General features: G+C 31.7%; 1 long non-coding RNA gene across 1 annotated transcript; it reads left to right on the plus strand.

Moving 5' to 3' along the window:
* Window positions 1-761: 761 nt before the first annotated feature.
* On the plus strand, window positions 762-2,559 carry LOC127150209 (uncharacterized). Its single transcript, XR_007822344.1, has 2 exons — window positions 762-1,644; window positions 1,745-2,559. It is a non-coding gene; the product is annotated as an uncharacterized LOC127150209 (long non-coding RNA).
* The last annotated feature ends 5,669 nt before the right edge of the window (window positions 2,560-8,228 follow it).

Below are 8,228 nucleotides of genomic sequence, written 5' to 3' on the forward strand. Positions count from 1 at the left end.
ATTCAATAATTTTGGTTTTGTTTATGAAAAAACAGTGAGATAATCCATTAAACCTTTAGTTAATACTAAAGCTAATAACAGTTGTAATAACTAGTAGGACAGAATAACAAAGGAACTTTGGTAACCCAGTTCGGCCAATGTTGGCTACGTCTGGGGAGCTGCACACAACCCTGATGAGTAATTTTATTAAGATTCACTTTAGTCAATATACATCGATACAACATATGTACTCTGTTCAACTATATGACTATATAATATGCATATTAACTTCAGACTTCAGGCTCCCCTGAATCCATGAGTGAATGTTTTCGACGATATCTTTATATACTTCTAAAGATTATTGTGATCACGCAAACCACTGTCTCGTCCTTTTTATTACTCATCAACAATATCAACTTAGATCAACATGCCGATCTTATAGCCATAAGATCATACTGCCTTTTCGTTCCTGCAGCTTCTGCAATCAATTCTTCATTAACCTTCAGCCGTGAATAATCTTTTTAGTATATGTCCATCCACGAACCCTGTATTCGAAAGTCCTATTTATACATATAAGATTTATATGTCTAAATCTTATTTCTTCAAAGATAATTAGCAAGATTTCTAAAATAAAGGAGAATCTTTTATCTTTTTTCAATTAAATAACTCATTAATAAAAGATAATCTTATAAAATAAGATAATGACAATCTTTTATTTTTTAGAATTAAATAAAAGATAATCTCATAAAATCTTTCTGACAAAATCCCAACCATTTACAAAATAGAGAGAAGAAAGGAAGGAAGAAAAAGGAAATAATGAATTAAAAGAGAAAAAGGGGAAAAAAGGGGGGGGAAAGGAAGGAGAAAATGAGATCAGTGCATGTTTAAATCCCCACTGCCAAGCTCCATTTATCTACCAAATCTATTTTCAGAGGAAATCGTGGGGGAGAAGTTGAGAGAAGAAGATGAGGAATTCTGAAAGATTTAGGGCTGGAGAAGATCAGAAATTTCAAGGAAAATTTTCAGCCATGGCAGATTTTCTGTTCATCCAACAAGTCTTTGGTTTTTGTTGATTTTGAGCTGCACAAAAGGAGTTAGAAGGTGAGATTTATTGGGTTAGAAAGCTATTTCAATTTTCAACAAAGTTCGAAGGAATCTTAAGTAGAATCTGATGAGAAAGTGATGAAAATTAAAGGGGAAGATAGACCACTGGTTTCACGCATAAATTTGGAGAAGTTTTGGTGTTTTAAGCGGTTTGAGCCAAAGAAGAGGAATCCGAAGCTCTAATTGGTCAGGTTAGAAATCTTATTCAATTACCTACAATTTCTATGAAGAACGTTTTAGATAAAAAGGATTTCAATTAGGTGAATTTTCAAGTGGAAGCTGAAGGTTGTTTGAAATAGCAAATTGAGAGTCATCTCTGGTTCGGGGGTGATTCCGGTAAAATCAATTGATTTCTAGGTCTTCAAGTCTTCAGATAAGTTGTAGAAGACCTAGAGATGAAGAGTGTGACATGAGTTTCACTTAATTTGGTTGAGTAATGAATGAGTTATAGATTTTTGAAGTTAGGGTAAAATCTGGAAACACAGACGATCAGTTCGTCTGTAACAGCAAGGTGTGTTGGTGATATCGAGCTAAAGAAAAGTTTAAATATGTATTTTTGAGGTAAGGAAGTTCCATATATTCTCTACATACTTCATGAAGAAACGGAGAGCTACAAGTTGCTTGGAACCACAGTTCTGATGAGACTTTAATAACTGTGCAGGATTGGGGATAAAACAGAGTAAGCAAAGTAGAAGTTGTTTGTACCAAGTCAAGGAGAACTAGATCTCCAAATCCATAAACCAAGAAGAAGTAGAGCTAAAGAATAGGCCAAGGATTAAACTATCACTGCCAGTGACAAAATGAGTTTCAAGTTTGTTTTGAACATGGACTTCTAGCTAAGTTGATTTAAGCATGTTCTGAGTTATGTAAATATTTATTACTGATTTAGAAAGTTGATTGGAAAAGCATGAGTTGATAGAGGAGATCAAATCAAGCATTTTTCTAAGCTATTTTTAAATACGTTTCTTTAAGCATATTTTCAAGGAAGTAAACTTTAAAGTTTTACGCTAAGACTTCAAGTAAGTTTGATTTCAAGACAAGAAATGGTTAAGTTAAGCAAACTGAGATTTCAAGTAAAATTTGAAACTAAATTACAAGGAAGCTTTAAGTTAAGATTTCAAGTGAGTTAAGCTAGATTTTAAGTATGTCTTCATGAATCTATGCCCTTATGTTTTATATTACTCTCTATGACCGGTCTGTTCCATGTACCTCAATGAAGGTATAAATTCTTGTGCCTATGGGAGAAGGTTAAAGTGAAGATTGTGCCTATGATGAGAGAAGAATTTCGTGATCAAAATGTGGTGTACTAACATCCACGTTTCATGTACAGTTAGGTGATCAAGTAAAGTCTATGAAACACATTTCTAAATGTTTGCATGTCAAGTACAAGTAAAGTTTTATGAAATCTATTTCAAACGTCTGTAAATTTCAAGCTACGTATTTATGAAATGTTATTTCAAAGGTTTGCATGTCTTTAACTTTGCGTTTAGCACAACTATTCAGGGAACATGTTTTAGAAAATCATCACCCACTAAGTCTTCTGACTTATTCTTTCAAAATATTTTCTCACTTTTCAAATAATGATCGAGATTCTTAAGCTGAGCCTACCACTGCCAGTCGACTAGTCCATCTAGCAAGTATTGAGAGGTTGTTACTCTTGAGATGGTAAAGTATGCCTTATGTATAGATCATGTGCATTAAGTTGGATGTGTACTTTTTAAAGAGTTGTGGGTAGTCATGTAAAGTTTGTATAGGACTTTATTGTTATATGATTGTATTAAATGGGCTACCCTACAAGTGCATTGATGTCATATCACTTAGGTTTTAGTTATATGTTTTCATTGTTTACAAGTTGAGTTGTAAGCTTAGAGTTTAAAGTCAGCGGGTATTATTGAGGGGAGAACAGTAACTATTGGCTTCACGTCGCCTCTCGGGTCTTGAGCAGATAGTCTGGGAGGGGGTGTGACAAGACGACTATTGGCGTCTTGGGCTTCTGATGATATAGGTTACTAAGGTGGGGAAGATTCGTGATGATCTTGAACAGAGGAAGAAGAAGATGGAAATTAAAAAGTTTGGGGGGAAATTAGGGATTTGAGGTAGGGGCTGCGTGTTTTGGTAGGGGGAAAATTAATGTGTGAGTTGATTTGAATTGTTTGGGGAAGGGCGATTCAATTATGGTGTATTTTAAAGTTTTACGATGAATGCATTTGGAAGGTGAGTGTTTTATTAAAATGAGTATTTTTGACAATTTTGTATTTGTATGTATATGTGTGTATATATATATATATATATATCGGTTTTTCCATATATTAACAATAAAATTTTATTTTTTTCCATTTATACAAATAAATTTTAAAATTTGCCCTTTTCTAGTTAGCCCAAATATTTACTCAACAAAAGGTACCTAATACATTTATTATGACTGGGGTTAACTCAAATACCCTAATTTGACCTATGATTTTACACAATAAGCCTAATTTGCCTATATATTATACTAAGATTCTAATTGGGTTAATATTTTACAGAAAAGTCTGGCCCAAATTACTACACTACCCATATTAAATGATTTACGAATTAAAAACAAATAAAAGAACAGAAAATTGGTAAGCGATACGTTAATGGTATGAAAATGGGGGATTTTTGAACCATGTAAGGAAAGAGCAACGGACAAGTGCGCTAAAATTTTTCTTCAAGCGATCTTTAGGGTTTTGTAAAGCTCCTTCCATCCCTTCCGCAACATTCTTTCTTATGTAAATTTCAGCATAATCAAGATGGAAGACGAAACGGTTTTGAAAATGGACGAGATTTTGAAATCCGTATTGATCACACTCGATCCAAGAATTGACGATTATTTCTTGATTTTAACTCCTTTTTTCTCTAGACAAAGAAATCGAGCGAATCTCGTTCGAAAAAAACAAGTCGAATTCGTTCTTGAGTTAATCAATCGACGGCGGCAGGCACTGGAGAATCCAGGTTCTGACAGCGATGCGATGTTGTTTTCGTACCTGGACACACTTTTCAATTTTAAAATCGACGGGCGTGGCGACGGAGGGAATTCGTTGGCGACGGACGAAGAATTGGTGACACTTTGTTCTGAGTTTTTGAATGGCGGGACGGACACAACGGAGACAATGATAGAGTGGGAGATGACGGAATTGATAGTGAATGAGGAAGTTCAGAGGAAGATTGTGGAAGAAATTAAAAAGATGGTTGGTGAGAGAAAAGTAGAGGTATATATTAAATAAAATAGTGTATATTACAATAGTGCATTTTTTCAGTTATTGAAATTAAAAGCAATCTGATAATACACTTTTCGACTGAAATGATATATATTAAATAAAATAGTGTATATCAGGATATTATACATTATAATTTGAAGTTAACTGAAATTTACAATATTAAATACAATATTGTAACGTTCTAAACTAAAAAGTTTGACCTAAAAAACTAAGGCAAATAATGTATACATAATGGTTGAAAGATTGGGTATATGTGAAGGCGGATGGATTCGTCAAATAAAAAAACGATGGTGAAGCTCTTTAATGTAAAGTAAAGTTTCCGACAGAAAAAAATATAATGATGGTTGAGGACTTTCGGGGGTGAAGAAATTAAATAGGGAAGAAATATCTTGAGAAAGGTAATAAAAAATTGATCGACGAATTGATATAGATGAGCCAGTAAATGTGAGCAGAAGATGTCGAAGAAAAAAATGGAAAAAATTAAATGAAGATATATGCTTTTGAATAATATTTCCATATTAAAACATATATTATTTGATTATAAAGAAATTGCATTTATACACAGAATGGGAAACGTTTTTTATTTATTTAATTATTGCATATTAATTAAAAATACAAATAAAAAAATTATAATGTATACAATTATGATGACAATAATATAATTAAGAAAATAAATAATTGTTAAATTAAAAAATAACAGATATTAAATGTTAATAATAAGTATAAAATAGTTCTAAAAAAAGAATTTCGATTTAGATAAAAAATTGATAATTTAAGATATTTCGAAATTTTGTTGTCAAAATTAGGCTTTTCCACTTTGGACTATTCAACCAAAATCGAAATAACTCGTAGCATTTTAGTATTGTATTCCTTTTACTCATATTTTGCCAGTGATTAGATATAAAATATTAAAGAAAAATCCTGTTTAGTCTCCATAATTTGGGGAAAAAAGAACATGTATATTTGACAAAGGTACATTTTTAAAATTAATAGTACTAAATATATTTTTTTTAAAAAAAAAAAAAAAAAAAAAAGAAGAATCCAACCTTTATTTACTGTGTGCATCACATCAACCTGTTTTTTAAAGGTTGAAGGAAACTTACTGACAATAGTGTGAAGTGTGAAGACAAATATAGAGTATCAGAAATAATACCGGAGATTTCCCATATTTCTCACCAATTCCAGAACCCAAAGAGGGTATAAAAGTTGGGTTTAGCACATGGCATGGCCTTTTGATTTGTGTAAAAGAAGGTAGTGAAGAATAACATCATCCATTGATTTGGTGTCACAGTCACAGACTGGCTTTTCATGTCCTTTTACTCTCACTAGGAATATAAATAGTATTATAGGATTATGGGAATGGAAGAATATCATAAACCACATCCCTCCTTTCCTTACACTTCACCCATTCCCACTATCCCCAATATCATTATTACACACTTGTGCTATACTATTAACTTAAGTTTCCTGGTTAAGATGGTAATTTTATTTGGATCTATCTATTATTTAACAGAATCCTTGCCTTATCTTACCCATTATTCTTGATTGCATAAATTGAAATCATATTTTAAGTCATTTTGAAAAGAAACTAAATAAACTTGGAGTGTGTTTTAAACTGCTATTATAAAAAAGAATTTAAACAATAATAAAAAAAAAATGGTTTCTATTTCTATAAACATATTTTTCAAATCTCAATCTAGAAGAGATACTCATTTCAACTTCCTCCCAGCTTCCAATCTAATTTTCTTCCTTAATACAAAACCAGGACCCATTGATTTGGAGCACAAACCAACTTTGTATTCATGTATCGGATATTTGAAAGAGAAAAATAAAGAAAAAAATTCTAAGAGTTGGCTATTAGATCACCAAATTACCTCCACTTTCTGATATTCAACCAAACACGGCATACCAAAACGAAAATTCCAGAAAGCTATCGACCCTTTCCGCTTTCTTATTTTCTCAATTCTTCCTATTTCCTTGATTTAACAACAATCTAACCTACGAGGATACGGCATTTTCTCTGTCATCCGATCCGTAAAACTCGATCAGCCTCTGTAGAACGAACACTTGACTTTTCAACAGCACGATGTAATCCGCCGTCTGTTTAAACAAATCCTCCGCCCTCCGCACTCCTTCTTCGTCACTCCGACTCGGAATGAGGCTCTGCAGCGACTCAAGCTTCGCCGATAGGTCTGATGCGCACGCCATTCCGCCATTTTGGTGGTTTCTTCCACCTCTGACCTTCCGAGATGGCAAAACCGTTCTTCTCGTTGATTGCTTCCATGGAATTCTGTGTTTCTTCCCAATTGGACTCATTTTATGCGCCAGTTTTAGAGAGAGAGAGAGAGAGAGAGAGAGGAAGCGGAAGAAGGGACGAAGAAGAATTGGGCGTTTATAAAGGACCCAATACAGGAGGAGAGGGTCGTAGTTTATGTAACAATGGAATATCTAATTACCCCTTTTGTGGTTTTTTATTACGGAAATGCCATTATATTTGTCGTTTTGCTAGCGTTTTAAAATGTGTTCTTTTCGATAATGCCGTACCCTTTTTTTTTTTTTAATTTAAATAATGATTTAATGAATGAAAGTCATTTTTAAAGTCTGTTCTCAATGGAATATTTAGAATGCCTTTTTCTTTTTCTTTTTCTTTCTTTTCTTTTAACCTTTGGGTCAAATCTTATAATATTTTGAAGCAAAAATGATATCTTACCATGCTCCTTCTCAATTCATACTTGTCTGTATTCGACAAAATGTTATATCAACTTTCTTTTAATTCCTATCATGAAATTTTAAGAATAAGCGTAGAAGAAAATAGTGGTTAGAATATGCAATGAAATGAACTAAAACAATATATATATATATATATATATTTATCGATAATTTTGTTCTCAAAACTATTTTTAACAAGTATAATCTATCCTACAAAGTAAATTAATGTCAAAATAAACATTCTAACCACAGTTCGATTAATTATTGGAATTTTTTAAAAAATATAACAAACTGTTAAAATATTTACACTATATAGAACAATTCTAAAAACGAAAAAAAAGTCTACAGACTCATAGTAGAAGATAGTAAAAATGCCTCAGTCAACACGCGATTAATCGGCGACACATCCGTGCGAGTAATCTTCTTCTAAATGATCATGTACTGCAGTCTAAACGAATAATCTATTATCATTTAGCTTATGACATACGATCATATAGTTCTTTTTTAATGATGAAAAAAAAAAGCTTCATATTTGAATGATCGTATTGACCATTGGCAAACAATCATATTGATCATGAACAATGATTTTGTTGATTATGGTAAGCGATCATGTAGTTCAATGAAAACGATCATTAAAAATTTCAAATTTAACGATCGTGTTGACCATGCTAAACGATCGTGTTAACTATGGTAAACGATCATTTAGATCATTTTAAACAATGGAAAAAAGACTTTAAATTTAAACGATCGTGTTGACAAAGATAAACAATCGTGATGATAATGGTAAATGGTTATTTAGATCATGTCAAAATGATATTTATACAATCTTGATATTCTCGAATATAAAAAAGGTAAAGTAGCTTTAAAGAATCTTGTAGAAAACGATTAAGATGAAATAAGAGATTGAAACAAAAGAATAAATTATTTATAAATAGAAGTAAGAAAATCTGGAAAAAGAGATAAATAAATTTGAAAGAGAAAATGAATAAATTCCAAAAAAGAAGAAAGAGAAGTGACGAATTATTCATAATATTCAAGGCAAATCTTGTTACCCGAATTGTAAATATTTTTATGTTTTATTATATTTATAAAATTAATTTCAAAAAGGAAAATAAAAGTCAAACTTGAATAAGTGATTTTTGATATTCTTATAAATTGAATTTCTTATTTGATTCTTGATATTCTTAAAAATTGAAT

The sequence above is a fragment of the Cucumis melo genome, chromosome 7, assembly GCF_025177605.1.
Source record: "Cucumis melo cultivar AY chromosome 7, USDA_Cmelo_AY_1.0, whole genome shotgun sequence".
Lineage (NCBI taxonomy): Eukaryota > Viridiplantae > Streptophyta > Magnoliopsida > Cucurbitales > Cucurbitaceae > Cucumis > Cucumis melo.